This window comes from Balaenoptera musculus, chromosome 10 (assembly GCF_009873245.2).
Source record: "Balaenoptera musculus isolate JJ_BM4_2016_0621 chromosome 10, mBalMus1.pri.v3, whole genome shotgun sequence".
Classification (NCBI taxonomy): domain Eukaryota; kingdom Metazoa; phylum Chordata; class Mammalia; order Artiodactyla; family Balaenopteridae; genus Balaenoptera; species Balaenoptera musculus.
In genome coordinates, this window is record NC_045794.1 from 71,957,524 (window position 1) to 71,973,547 (window position 16,024).

Below are 16,024 nucleotides of genomic sequence, written 5' to 3' on the forward strand. Positions count from 1 at the left end.
ATTTTTGCTCATAGCTATCCAGTAAAGAAAGCACTATTTATCTAGATAAAATATTCTTCATCCTCTATCAGAAAAATGAGTTTACTTGGAAATAGGTGAAGACATTTGTTTTCCCCAGGGAATTATTCATATACATATATAAAATTGTGTAGCATCTTATTTGTTATGCATTTTCCACTTTTTCTATTTCTGACATTGATATTTGCATCTCCATGTTGTTTCACTCTGCTTTCCTTAGTTTTTATTCCCACTCTCTCTCTCTTCCTCATTCTCATTATCTCTCTCTCTGTGTAATTATTAAGATTTTAAACATTTAGTGTTTCTTGACTGATGTACTATTGGCCTTCTGTTGCTGATAATTCTTTGGTGTGCAGGTTATCTTGTGCATTTTAGGGTATTTAGGAACATCCCAAACATCTACTCACTAGATTCCAGTAACATCCCTACTCCTCAAATTGTGACAATCAAGAAATGGTCTCCAGGAATCACCAACTATCCCCTGGGGGCAAAATCATCCCCAGTTAAGAACAATTGACTTACCATAATTTTCATTTGTCTTCTTATGTGTTTCCTGATTTATTTGGCTTTTGTCCTATTTCACTTTGTGCTGTTTTCTGAACTTCAGCTCTCCAGCTTTCCACACAATGCAGGGCTGTGGGTGTGGTGCACTGCGGAGAACAGGGAACTGGCCCTCAAGACGTCTAGATTTGGGTTTCCATACCTGACTCAGGCAATCTGCCTTTGGACAACACAGGTATCCAGTTTATTCTTGCATTATGTTATGTAGTGATTTGATATGATTTCAAATCCACTTGTTTATGACAGAAATGAAGTTGTTTTTATAGGTAAAGTTGTTTTGATATAAGTGAAATTGCTGTGCCAGGATGTCAACAACATTGACATCTATGGTTGCCGATAAGCATTCAGTAACTCAGAGGCTGAGGGGCACTGGGGGCTTATCAATAAGAACACATGGAGAAGCAACTATGGGGAGGGGACATTTAGACTATAAATACCAAGTTTGTGAGGACTGCCTGGGAGTGTTCAGTCTGAGCAAGGTGACTCTTTGTGGATGTAATTATCTCTACAAAGACCTTGGGGCAACAGCTCCTGCCATGCAGTGAAGAAAACCATGCAGTGGCCCCAAGAAGATTATCTTGCTGGTCAACACCAGTGTCTTTGTTTCCTAGCAACGTGATCTAGCAACAAGGGACTTTCTCCTGTGCTCCAGCAACTGGACTGTCAGCTCTTAGTTGGCTAAGCTGACTCTCCTGAGAACCAACTGGTAAAAAGGTACACCTCAACTAAATTTGGACTTTATTCCTTTTATCTGCCCTTTCCTGGAACAATAGTGTAATTGATCTATCAATGATTTGGAGTATGTTTTTTCTTTATTGGCTTATTAAGAGACATTATCCTGTATGCTATTGTGAAATTATTATAATTCCTGCAGTGAACCTATGTTAAATAAAATATTGGCAAAGACAATCTCAATCTCTGAGCATAATTTGTCCCCAAAGAAAGCAAGTTTCCTCAACCATAAAATAGAAAGGTTGGACTAGATGAAGACTCAGGCTTTAAAAAACTTAAATGGACACAAATGATTTCTAAGGGAAGAATGTAATGCTATTGTATAATAATTTTTTTTTTCTTTTCCTCTTGTTTCTTTAGTTTTACTACAGCTCTGTTTTGTTCCATTTCCTTTCATTCTATTTTGACATTTTATTTATTGGTTTGTCACACTTTTTTTCTAAAATTAACATGGCTTATACTGTACTCTTTTGTAGATTTCTCCATTCTGTTCTAATTCTTCTAGTTTATTATCAGAATGCAGTTTTCAAAATAAACTTACAAACCATAAAAGGTAGTACCAATCAGAGAATTATTTTCTATAGTTTAGGGAAGAATTAATTGGTCAAGTTGAGAAAAATTTTGTTATGTAAATATAGGATTATTCTTTTGCTACATTTTATGCCTTTAAAATAAGATAAGAAGATATAGTCACTGTTTTGGAAACTTTGCATACTTAAAAGTGAAATAAAGAAATTATTAAAAAACTATTCTGCAAGGTTTGAAAATGACAAAAAAAAATTCAAAATTATCTATGACTTTGAAATACTGATTATGTCAACTATGCTTAACATTAACTACACTCAAAGGATATATTGTGAGCAAAATTCTTAACTAATGATAGCAGTACATATGCACAATTAATAAATAGAAACATACTCATATTGGAGAGTGAAGGGCTATTTTTTTCTTTTGCTAAGAGTGCCTAATAAGCATTTTAAAGACTAACAGTCTAAAATATTTGTTAAATGATGTAAATCAATGAAGTTAGAACACACTCTTACACCACACACAAAAATAAACTCAAAATGGCTTACAGACTTAAATATAAGACATGACACCATAAAACTCTTAGAAGAAACCATGGGCCAAACATTCTCTGACATAAATTGTACCAATGTCTTGTTAGGTCAGGCAGTAGAAATAAAAACAAAAAGAGAGAATTTCCTGGGGGTGCAGTGGTTAAGAATCCACCTGCCAATGCAGGGGAAACAGGTTTGAGCCCTGATCCAGGAAGATCCCACATGCTGTGGAGCAACTAAGCCCGTGCACCACAACAACTGAGCCTGGACTCTAGAGCTCACGAGTCACAACTACTGAGGCCACAAGCCACAACTACTGAAGCCTGCATGCCTAGAGCCCATGCTCTGCAACAAGAGAAGCCACTGCAATGAGAACCCTGTGCACTGCAACAAAGAGCAGCCCCTGCTCGCTGCAACTAGAGAAAGCCCACGCAGCAACGAAGATCCAATGCAGCCAAATAAATAAATAAATAAATAAACTTAAAAAAAAAAAAGGAAAAAGAAACAAATGGGACCTAATCAAACTTACAAGCTTTTGTACAGCAAAGGAAACCATAAACAAAATGACCAACAAGGGCTTAATTTCCAGAATATACAAACAGCTCATACAACTCAATAACGAGAAAACAATCCAATTGAAAAACAATCCAATGTCTATTTAGGGCAGAAGACCTAAGTAGACATTTCTCCAAAAAGGGACCCTCCTACTTTGTTGGAATGTAAGTTGGTACAGCCACTATGGAAAACAGTATGGAGGTTCCTCAAAAAACTAAAATTAGAGTTAACATATGATCCTGCAATCCCACTCCTGGGAATATATTCGGAGAAAACTCTAATTCAAAAACATACGTGCACCCCAATGTTCATAGCAACATTATTTACAATAGCCGAGACACTGAAACAACCTAAATGTCCATCAACAGATGAATGGATAAAGAAGATGTGGTGTGTGTGTGTGTGTGTATATATATATATATATATATATATATATATACACACACACACACACACACATATACATACAATGGCATATTACTCAGCCATGAAAAAGAATGAAATAATGCCATTTGCAGCAACATGGATGGACCTAGAGATTATCATATTAAGTGAAGTAAGTGATAAAGAGAAAAACAAATACTATATGATATCACTTATATGTGGAATCTAAAATATGACACAAATGAACTTACCTATGAAACAGAAACAGACTCACAGACACAGAGAAGAGACTTGTGGTTGCCAAGGTGGGGAGGAATGGATTAGGAGTTTGGGATGAATAGATGCAAACTGTCTTACATAGAATGGATAAACAAGGTCCTACTGTATAGCACAAGGAACTATATTCAATGCCTTGTGATAAACCATAATGGAAAAGAATATGAAAAAGAATGTATATACATGTATAACTGAATCATTTTGCTGTACAGTAGAAAATAGCACAATATTGTAAATCAACTATGCTTCAATGAAATAAATTTAAATAAATAATTTATAAAGTATTTTTTAAACAGATGAGTGAAGCAGAAAAAATAAGTGGAGTTCAAGCATAGAACAGTAAGAAATGTTGAGCCAGTAAAGCTTTTTTGGAGCAGGAACATGACACACTTAGAAAAAGAATTTGGGAGTCATATTCAGTATGAATTTGTCCAGGAAAAGGCTGAGTGGTGAGCAGTACATTTATCTTGGCTGAATTTTTATACCTAGTTTATGGCGCCAAATACCTTTGCTTTGTATTATGGTATTGTGTATGCTTGTCATGATTACATTAAATGTGTCCTTGAAGTCTTCCTCTCTGTATTCTCCTCAATACCTTAGGAAATGAAAGATGTAAAGTATTTGCTGCATGAGCAAAGGGCCAAATGATTGCAATGATCTAGGGATTCTAATGGCAATCAACTTGATACTGTGATGTGCCAGGATTTAGTCTAGCAAAATTTGTTTCAACCCCTTTTAACATTGGACTTTTACTTCCTCATCTAAAACAATTAGGATAACAAAAACAATAATAATTGCTTAATCATACAGATGTCATTTATCCAATGCTATCATATATATAACACAAATAGAATAGCTATTAGAAATAATGGGGAACAGAAAATAATTGCTTAATCATAGAGGCATCTTATTGATTCAATGCTATCACATATAGAAAACAACTAAAATAGTTATCTGTCATAATGCATCCTCCATTTATGCTATTTCCCTCTCTGAACATAGACCTCTAGAAACCATCTCTTGGTCTAATTACTTAACCTAACGTGTAAACATCTTTGTGAACTTTCCTTATGTACACAGGTATGGGAGAAACATAGAAGCAGGTAAAGTGTAATTTATTTGCCAAGAATGTTCAGTGTGATTAGGAAGAATATTATACCTGATTTGTGTACCAGTCAAATTCAGGAATAGTGATCAAAGCTCCAGAGAAATATTCTAAACTGTAATCTCTGTTTTGGGGTGAAGAGAAACTATCCATAGGAAAAGCAGGTTTCACTACCACTCAAGATATCAAACTCCTTTAGGGCACCCAAAACCTGAGAGCTTGTAATGGTGGCTCCAAACCACAGGCCACAAAAATCACTTAGTTACTACTGCATATAAAATTGAAGAGAAAAAAAGTCAGCATATAATATATAAATAGTAAAAGAGCTTTACAGTTTGAATAGAGAAAAGTTTAATCTTTTAGATAAGCTGCTACTTAATCTACTTGAGTTTAAAATTAAGCAGAAACTCTGAAGTGAGACATATGTATCTATATTAAGATAGAGTGTTTTGGCAAATATACACAGTTCCTAAATTATTTTCATTTGAAACGTATGTACATCCAATCCATTTTGTCTTTCCTAGGCATAAAAGGTAAGGTAGATTCTAAGTTAAAAGAAGAAAGAGGAGGAAGGGGAGGAAGAAGGGAAGCATGAGGAAGAGGGTGAGGAAGAAAAAAGGAAAATCCAGATTATAAGATTTTCATAATTTAGTTTCCTTAGTTTCTTTCCTCAGGCAAGATGACTGTGTATATAATGGCCTGTATAAATATGTCACTTTTTTTCTTTTTTCTGTCACTTTTTTCCTTAAGTACCATTATTTTATTTTGCTTAGTCTCTGATTTAGAGAGAAATCAGTCGACTCTGTCCTGCTATGTTACATAAAGAATTTGGGAGAGTCTTATACTGTGTTATTTGACAAAAGATATGCAAGAATTTCTCCACAGGTGATTAACCTGTTTGCTTCTCAAACTCTTCCAAAATACTGAAGAGGGAGGAACACTCCCAAATTCATTCTACAAGGCCACCATCAACCTGATACCAAAACCAGAAAAAGATATCACACGATAAGAAAATTACAGACCAATATCACTGATGAACACAGATGGAAAAATCCTCAACAAAGTACTAGCAAACAGAATCCAACAGCACATTAAAAGGATCATACACCATGATCAAGTGGGGTTTCTTCCAGGAACACAAGGATACTCCAGTATACACAAATCAATCAATGTGATACACCATATTTACAAACTGAAGGAGAAAAACCATATGATCATCTCCATAGACTGAGAAAAAGCTTTTGACAAAATTCAACACCCTTTTATGATAAAAACTCTCCAGGAAGTAGGCATAGAGGGAACTTACCTCAACATAATAAAGGCCATATATGACAAACTCACAGCCAACATCATTCTCAAGGGTGAAAAACTGAAATCATTTCCTTTAAAATCAGGAACAAGACAAGGATGTCCACTCTCACCACTATTATTCAACATAGTTTTGGAAGTTTCAGCCACAGCAATCAGAGAAGAAAAAGAAATAAAAGGAATCCAAATTGGAAAAGAAGAAGTAAAACTGTCACTGTTTGCAGATGACATGATACTATACATAGACAATCCTAAAGATGCTACCAGAAAACTACTAGAGCTAAGCAATGAATTTAGTAAAGAAGCAGGATACAAAATTAACTCATAGAAATCTCTTGCATTCCTATATACGAATGATGAAAATTCAGAAAGAGAAATTAAGGAAACACTCTCATTTACCATTGCAACAAAAAGAATAAAATACCTATGAATAAACCTACCTAAGGAGACTAAAGACCTGTATGCAGAAAACTACAAGACACTGATGAAAGAAATTAAAGATGACACAAACAGATGAAGAGATATACCATGTTCTTGGATTGGAAGAATCAACATTGTGAAAATGACCACACTACCCAAAGCAATCTACATATTCAATGCAATCCCTGTCTAACTACCACTGGCATTTTTCACAGAACTAGAACAAAAAATTTCACAATTTGTATGGAAACACAAAAGACCCCGAATAGCCAAAAAAATCTTGAGAAAGAAAAACGGAGCTGGAGGAATCAGGCTCTGTGACTTCAGACTATATTACAAAGCTACAGCAATCAAGACAGTATGGTACTGGCACAAAAACAGAAATATAGATCAATGGAACAGGATAAAAGTCCAGAGATAAACCCATGCACATTTGGTTACCTTATTTTTGATAAAGGAGGCAAGAATATACAATGGAGAAAAGACAGCCTCTTCAATAAGTGGTGCTGGGAAACTGGACAGATACATGTAAAAGAATGAAATTAGAACACTTCCTAACACCATACACAAAAATAAACTCAAAATGGACTAAAGACCTAAATGTAAGGCCAGACACTATAAAACTCTTAGAGGAAAACATAGGAAGAACACTCTAAGACATAAATCACAGCAAGATCCTTTTTGACCCCCCTCTAGAGAAATGGAAATAAAAACAAAAATAAACAAATGGGACCTAATGAAACTTAAAAGCTTTTGCACAGCAAGGGAAACCATAAACAAGACGAAAAGACAGAGAAGATATTTGCACACAAAGCAACTGACAAAGGATTAATCTCCAGAATTTAAAAGCAGCTCATGCAGCCCAATATCATAAAAACAAACAACCCAATCCAAAAAATGGGCAGAAGACCTAAATAGACATTTCTCCAAAGAAGATATACAGTTTGCCAATAAACACATGAAAGGATGCTCAACATCACTACTCATTAGAGAAATGCAAATCAAAGCTACAATGAGGTATCACCTTACACTGGTCAGAATGGCCATTATCAAGAAGTCTACAAGCAATAAATGCTGGAGAGGGTGTGGAGAAAAGGGAACCTTCTTGCACTCTTGGTGGTAATGTAAACTGATACAGCCACTATGGAGAACAGTATGGAGGTTCCTTAAAAATGTAAAAATAGAACTACCATATGACCCAGCAATCCCACTACTGGGCATATACCCTGAGAAAACCATAATTCAAAAAGAGTCACATACCACAATGTTCACTGAAGTTCTATTTGCAATGGCCAGGACATGGAAGCAACCTAAGTGCCCATTGACAGATGAATGGATAAAGAAGATGTGGCACATATATACAATGGAATATTACTCAACCATAAAAAGAAACAAAATTGAGTTATTTGTAGTTAAGTGGATGGACATAGAGTGTGTCATACAGAGTGAAGTAAGTCAGAAAGACAAAAACAAATACCATACGATAACACATATATATGGAATCTAAAAAAAAAAGGTTTCTCCATAAACGTCTAAAAAAAAAAAAAACAACCTAGGGGCAGGACAGGAATAAAGACTCAGACGTAGAGAATGGACTTGAGGACACGGGGAGGGGGAAGGGTAAGCTGGGACAAAGTGAGAGAGTGGCATGGACATATATACACTACTAAATGTAAAATAGCTAGTGGTAAGCAGCTGCATTGCCCGGGGAGATCAGCTTGGTGCTTTGTGACCACCTAGAGGGGTGGGATAGGGAAGGTGGGAGTGAGATGCAAGAGGGAGGGGATATGGGGATATATATATACATATAGCTGATTCACTTTGTTAGCAGAAACTAACACAACATTGTAAAGCAATTATACTCCAATAAAGACGTTAAAAAAAAAAAAACTGTAAAGAGCAGAGGTTCTCACGAAGTAGATTTAAATTCACTATGAAAAAGATGTGGAAATAATTGCTTATAACTTTTAATATCTATTACCATGAAATGTGAAAAAGAAATAGTTCACATTTAATTATTCTTAGATCTAAAGAGACATGAAATAATTTAGTCTGATTGCCACAAAAGGTGACTGTTGCATTTGGATAGTAAGGCTGTAGGTTTCAGACAATAATACTAGAGGTTTACAAATCTCAAAGAGGACATGTAATTAATTCAACTCTGTATCAGTCACCAAAGTCACAAGAGTTCTCCATGATGCCTATGAGGTTATTTTTTCAGTCATGCAATGTTTTTGGTAGAGCAAATTATAACAATGTCTCTGAGGGACAGCTACTTATCCTCAAACATACACACAGGTTAAATTCTTATCCTAAACTTTTCTTCTGAATAAAATGGGACAATGAGAATATTAATATACTCTAAATGACAATATTTTAGGATAGATTTTTACATATTTTTATTTTAAATGCTGGGATATAATCATAGGATTTAGATGTAATTTATAAAATATAGGCATATATACTCTGGCACAGTGAGACAAATTGTAGTTTCAGATTGACACTATTTGCATGAGTTTTATTAAGTCCTATACTGAAAAATGAGAAGGCAGGTAGTTAAATTAATTGATTTGTTAGATCCCTACTGGTTCTAAAATTGTATTATTTTAAGTAATTTTGTTTTATACGAACCTTAAAGAGTATTGAAGGTCAATAAATCATTCACTTCTGAGGACTGATAAATGTATATTTTCTGAATATCTTCCTTCCTTTATTTATTTTCCTAAAATTAGTCTAAACCACAGTGAATGATTCATTAATTCCTCGCAGCACAGTTGTTCAGAAATTTCCATCAAAATGAAAAGAGATACACTCTCTCTTGATTCCAGCGGAAAATTACAGCTCTCTTCCTCCATAAACATCTACCAGTCCCAGTAGGTCTGAGACAACCCATTTTGTAAAGTAAAAATAGAAAATAAGTGACCTGCAAGGATCGATATTTTTAGAGCAAACATAATATTTTCCTAGGTCATTATTATACTTTATAATATTGTGAAAACTATCATTATTACATGTAAATTATCATGAATTGAGCTTTATCATGTGCAGTGGCCAAAAGTACATCATTACATTTAATATTATCAAGTGCCCTATGTGAGTAGGTACCATTATTACCCAAATATTAGAGATGAAAATCACACAGTAGTTAGGTTGCAAAGCTGGGATTTAAATGTACTTCTGTCTGATTCCAAAGCCAGAACTCTAAACCATTACATCTTTTTTTTAAACTATTTATTTTAAAATAATTTTAGATTCTTACAAGAGTTTCAAAGGGTACCGAGTATTCCTGTACACCCTTCACCCAGATTCTTCTAATGTTAACATCTTACATAATCATGATACAATTATTAAGATAAGAAATTAACATTGATATAGTACTATTAACTAAACCAGAGGTAAGTAAACATTTTCTGTAAATAGATACTTAGTCATTATTTTAGGCTTGTGGACCCTATGGTCTTTTCCCCAAGTCATCAACTCTGCCCTTATACTGTGAAAGCAGCCTTTATGGAAACATTACATAAAGAAATGGGTATGGCTGTACTCCACTAAAACTTGAAAAAGAAGCAACTCGACTGATCTGGCCCATGGGCTGTAGATATCAGAGTCCTAAACTAAACTATAGATTTTACTCAGATTTCACCAGCTTTGCTACCAATGTCCTTTTTCTGTTCCAGGATCCAATCCAGGATGGCACATTGCATTTAGAGGTCATATGTCTTTAGTTTTTTTCCATTTGTAACATTTTTGCACTCCCCTTTTCTTTCATAACCTTGACACTTCTGAAAATTAATGGCCAGGATTTTGAAAATGTCCCTCAATTTTGTTGTCTGATGTTTTCTCATGATTAGATTGGGGCTGTGGATTTGGGGGAAGAATATCACAAGTGTGATTTTGCCCTTCTCCTTGCATCATACTGTATCTTTTTTAAAGAAAATTTAAGCCATTAGTTTTTAGAATTCCCTAAATCCTGACATTTCTGATTTCCAATTACTCTAATTCAACTTCTAGCATTATGGAGATCGTGAAAAACCCTGGGGATTGTAATGCAAATATTACTATTTATGCTTTATTGTCAACTGTAAAATAATATTCAAGAGCTACCAATATTATTAGCACTTAGATTGGGAACATAGTGAATAATTAGAGCTGTAGTATACTACTAATATAATTTAATATACTATTGATACATTCATCATTTGTCAAAATTTAACAGTAGCCACCAAAAATATACTCATGGAAAAATAACAGTTCTCAGTAACTTGTTAATTATAAGTCAATTAGTTTAAATATGTTAGAAAAAGAACCAAGATATTTAAACTTATAGATAGAACAAGATATCTAAACCATATGATTTACCAAAATTTTTTTCTCATTAGTCTAAAGAGTTTGATATCTCCAGTGAGTCAATCCAAAATTTTTGTTCATCTAGCAAGGTCATCTCCATCTTAATTAGACATGTGAAAGTAGAAATGTATGTTCTTAGTGAATCCCAAAACTGACTTTAAAAATACATTTCTTCAATAATATTTTATGTAACGATGTTAGCTTATTTTTTCATGCTGGGTACCTACCGAATGACAAGACAGTCAAAACTTTTATAATTTACATCTAAAATCTTCTCATCTGAAAATTACAAATATTTATTGTTTTTTATGAGTGTCTTCTCATGCTTTATAATCAGATATGGTAGTTTTTGCATTAGTGTCATCAAAAATATAAGTAAAATTTTATGGCCTTAATTTTTCACTCATTATTTCAGATACACGTTAACATATGTTAACTTGCTGATCATATTTTTGTTGACCCATATGTTTTTATTCTTCCTGGACAAAGTTATCTGAAGTCCAACAAGTCTAAAACTAATCACATTATATTGAACCTTATATGAGTGTGCTCTTTTGTGTTCCATAAGTAAATGGGGTCCATTTGCCCATCCTCATAAACTAAAAATTTTCTGAATAAACTTGACTATTTCATTTAACACAATGTCCATTTTCCTTCCAAGTCCAGTCAATACTGCATCAGAAATTTCTCATAAATATGACTTCAACTCTTAGTCCTCATAGCCATATCTGAGTCCTATACTTTATTATTTTCTTTTTGACCTTAACCCATTATCTTGACAACACCTTCTTCTACCTAGAGTCTGGTCTCCACAATGTTAGCATACTTCTCTTTCTGAGAGATATATCTGATCATGTCACTCTGCAGATTAAAAAACTCTTGTACTCTTTACCTAAGATGAAGGATAAATCCCAAACTTCTAGGCATGGCATATAAACCCAATGTGCTTGCAATCTCACTCCTTATATTCAGAACCCATCACGAACCACCCTCACCTCCTGAACTTGCTCCAGAGTAAATCTGAGTTTCATATGATATTCTTGTTGTTGCTCTTCTCTCTTCTATGTCTAGTTCATTCTTTAGATATATTGTCCTAGTATACATTTCCTAATATTGTGCTTAAGATGTTTTCTAACATTTCAATGCAATTTTTCTATATTTTAAATAGTAGTGTATATTATGTAAACTTTTAGTTCATATGGAAAATATATACATGTATGATAGTAGCTTTAATAATGGAAATATATAATATGTGTGATTGATTTTAAGAGAGTTTATTGCCTCTTTCATATATGCCTCAGGAAATGGATTGAGAAGAATACCATTTTTCTTTATAGATGGTCAATACACCAAAGATGGAAAGTTTTTACAAGCTTTAAAACTTAATCTAAAATCAGTTCATTCTATACTTGGTAAGAATAACACTTTGGCAACATGTTCAATTTCTTCTACAGTTACTGATCTAGTCTGTTCATGTTTTCCATATGATATTGTTTTACATATTTTTGAAGAAAATCTGTCAACTTCATTAAAATTCCAAATTATTATTATGTAACAGCATAGCATTTTCTAATATTGTGAAAGTTTTGTTTTATATATTTTCTTTTATCATTTTTGTATTAACTTGTATATGTACTGTAGTCATTTTGTATTTATTTTCTATTGCTATGCATCAAAATGCCACAAATTTTGCAGCATAAAGCCATATTGATTTGTTAACTCAGTTTCTGTAGGTCAGAAGTTTAGCATGGTATAACAAGGTTCTCTGCTAAGAATATCACAAGGTTGTTTTCAAGATGTTGGATGGGCTGAGTTCTCTGAAGTCTCTGGGGAAAATTTCGTTTCCAAGCTCATTTCTTGTTGTTAGGAAATGTCAGTTCCTTGCACCTATAGTGACTGAATTCCCCTTTCCCTTGCTGGTTATAACCCAGGGGTCACTCTCAGCTTCTAAAGGCTGCCTAGACCCTTGTCACGTGGCCTCTCCATCTTCAAGCCAACAGTGGCTCATTGAATCCTTCTCATGCATTGAATCTCTGACTTCCTCCGTTGTGACCAGCCAGAAAAAGCTCTCTGCTTTTAAAGGACTCATGTAATTAGGTCAAACCCACCTGGATAATTTCCCTATGTCGACATCAACTGTGACATATATTATAACCTAGTTACAGGAATAAACTTCGTCGTATTCACTGTGCCTTGGACTATGCATGGTGTGTGCAAGAGGGGTGGGCAATCTTGGAAGCCATCTTAGAATTCTGCCTACCACAGTATCCAAAACTGCTTCTAAAATAAACATATTTTTATGTATTCCAGGTAAATGAAGTTCCAATTCATCCATATATCCACACTGGATACTTTAGATTTGTCCAATCCCTACACCACACCTATCCTTACATACAAGAAGAATGTTTTAGCAAATAACTGGAATGAAATTCTTTCTCACAAGCATCTCTGGAGAATAACCTTTACTGTTTATCCCCACTGACAGAGTGCTAGTTCAGACCTTATCAACTCTGGTCAGACTGCACCTGCCTCTCCCTATTTATACCACCAGCCTCTTCTTATTTTAAACCATTTTCAGTCTGTAATTAAATTCAGCTTGTTAAAAACCAAATCTGATACCTTTATTTCTGTAATTAAGAATATATTTCGATTCTCTTCCTTCTTTATGATAAATTTCAAGCTCCTTGACATTATCAGTATAAATCTGTGAGGGCAAAAGGCAGTGTGAAAGAACTGTCTGGTTTATAACATGCATTTGATAAATTTTTTTTTACTGAATTATAGGAAAAATGTTAAGCTTAAAAATCATCTTATTTCATTTCCTCAGCTTCAACTTCTGCCACTTTACCTCACTCTGTGTTCCAATGACATTAAATATCTCACCTTTCACAGAACACACAGCCATTTCACACATTTTTATTTTTTTTTTGGCTTGACACATGCTCTTAGCTATCACAGTAAAACCTCATCACAGTAAAACCTTTTCTCACATTCTCTGCCTCCTCATTTTGCAAGATCCATCCCAAATGTTTCCTCCAGTATGAACTCTTCTATAATACCCCCAATATTTTAGTTTCCTTCCCTTTCTATTACATTAATGATGTTGTGAAGTTATAAGTGATATAACCATGTTAAAGAAAGTCCTGTAATGTGACCATGTGCTTGGTGTGTGGTAGGAGTATGATCCATTTTTGAAAAAGATGGTGGGCTGGAAATACTCCCTTTCCTATAGCAAATCAGGAAAATTTCACATTAAAAAATAAATGCAATTGCAGTCTTGATTCATAACGAATTTAACTTTTGGACTCACTGAACAGTATCAAGTAGGTGATATCTACTTAAAGGAATAAACTGAAATTGCAGCCCAGTATATGCATAGAGGAGTACTACTGCAGAAGAGTAGGATCAGCACCCACAGTGGTCTACACGAGGGAGGAGTGGGAACTGGAAGTGAGAAAGGGCAGGGAAGAGTAAGTGGGCTCTGCAGTAGCTGGTGTGTTTTAACTTCCAAATCAAGGTCAGTTAGCAGTAACAGCAGAATCAACTTTCCAGCAAGAATAGTGAAGTTGGTACTGAGCCTGCGTGTCTGGAGCCTGTGCTCCGCAAGACAGGCTGCGATAGTGAGAGGCCCGCGCACCGCAATGAAGAGTGGCCCCCGCTTGCCGCAACTGGAGAAAGCCCTCGCACAGAAACGAAGACCCAACACAGCCAAAAATAAATAAATAAATTTATTTTAAAAAAAAATGTCTATTAGCCAGAAGCAACTTCACTGGATTCCTTCTCTCCAACAATATTTCCCCACCAACAATTCCACAAATAACTATGCCTCATTAATAAAAAAAAAAAAAAAAAAAAAAAGAATAGTGAAGTTGGGATATACTAGTAATTGCTGACATCTAGGAATATCAAGGGGCACAAATTCAAGAAAAAAAGAACAAAACACACTTAATCAAATTCCAACAAAAAGAATTCATTTCTTATGAGTGTCAGATTTATCAATATGAATTGTTATTCACAGTCCCAATTTTCTAATGTAAATGAAATCACACTCTTCGAAAATCCACTCATCTTCCAAAATTTTCTTTCATTTATTTGAGATATTAAAATTATAGAAAAATATTTTAAATGAACAAAAAACAAACAAAATACAGATACGGGACAAAAAATAGATACATATATATTGACATACTAGACACAGTCTGGTAAGCTAAACAAAATGACCTCCCAAAGATATCCATATCTTAATGGCTGGAACCTGTGGATATTACCTTATATGTCAAAAAAACAAACAAAAAAAAGGACCTTGCAGATGTAATTAAATTAAAGATTTTTGAGAAGAGGAGATTACTCTAGACTTTCTGGTTGGGCCCTAAATGCAATTACATATATACTTATGAGACACAGAGGAATATTTAATACATGCAAAGAAGAAGGTTATATGAAGATGAAGCAGAGAGAGACTTGAAGCTGCTGTCTTTGATGATTGGAGTAATGTGGCCAGAATTCAAGGAAAACTGGCAGCCACTAGAATTTGGAAGAGGTGAGGCTGGATTCTTCCCTACAGCCTTTGGAGAGAATGTGTCCCTGCTGACATTGGTCCCAGCCCAGTGATAAAAATTTTGGATGTCTGGCCTTCAGAACTTTGAGTGAATTAATTTCTGTTGTTTTAAGATACCAAGTCTGTAATCATTAGTTACAGCAGCTACAGGACACTGATACACACAGAATGATGAAATAGACAAATTCAGTAAATCAGGAAAAAAAAATAGCTTTGTATGTTTTAAAATAGCTAAATGAGATTGGTAGTGGTGCTGAATAAATTTCAGTTTTCTAACAATCTAGTCTAAACACAATTAAGGCTTTCCAATTATGATTACTTCATTTTTCACTTTAGCTAATTCTCAAATAACCAGAATAACTGAGTCAGGGGGAATAAAGAGATGCACAGGCAAAGGCAGAGAGTTTTGAAAGATAAAAACAAGCAATTCAAAAATTAGAATGAAAAACAAAACTGTATGAAGTAAATTATTAAAGTGTAATATAAAATTGCATCCAGTATTTACGAATATATTTCCATTCTAAAGGCATCATCCAAAAGTATTAATATGTATGAAATAATAATTTTATTACTCAAAAATTACTTAAATAAATCTAGCTAAAATATGACAATCCCCACATAGTAGCTCAGGAAACCATTTTAAAAAACACATCATGCCACTCACCTGTTTAAAATCTTCAAATGGCCCTTGACATAAAG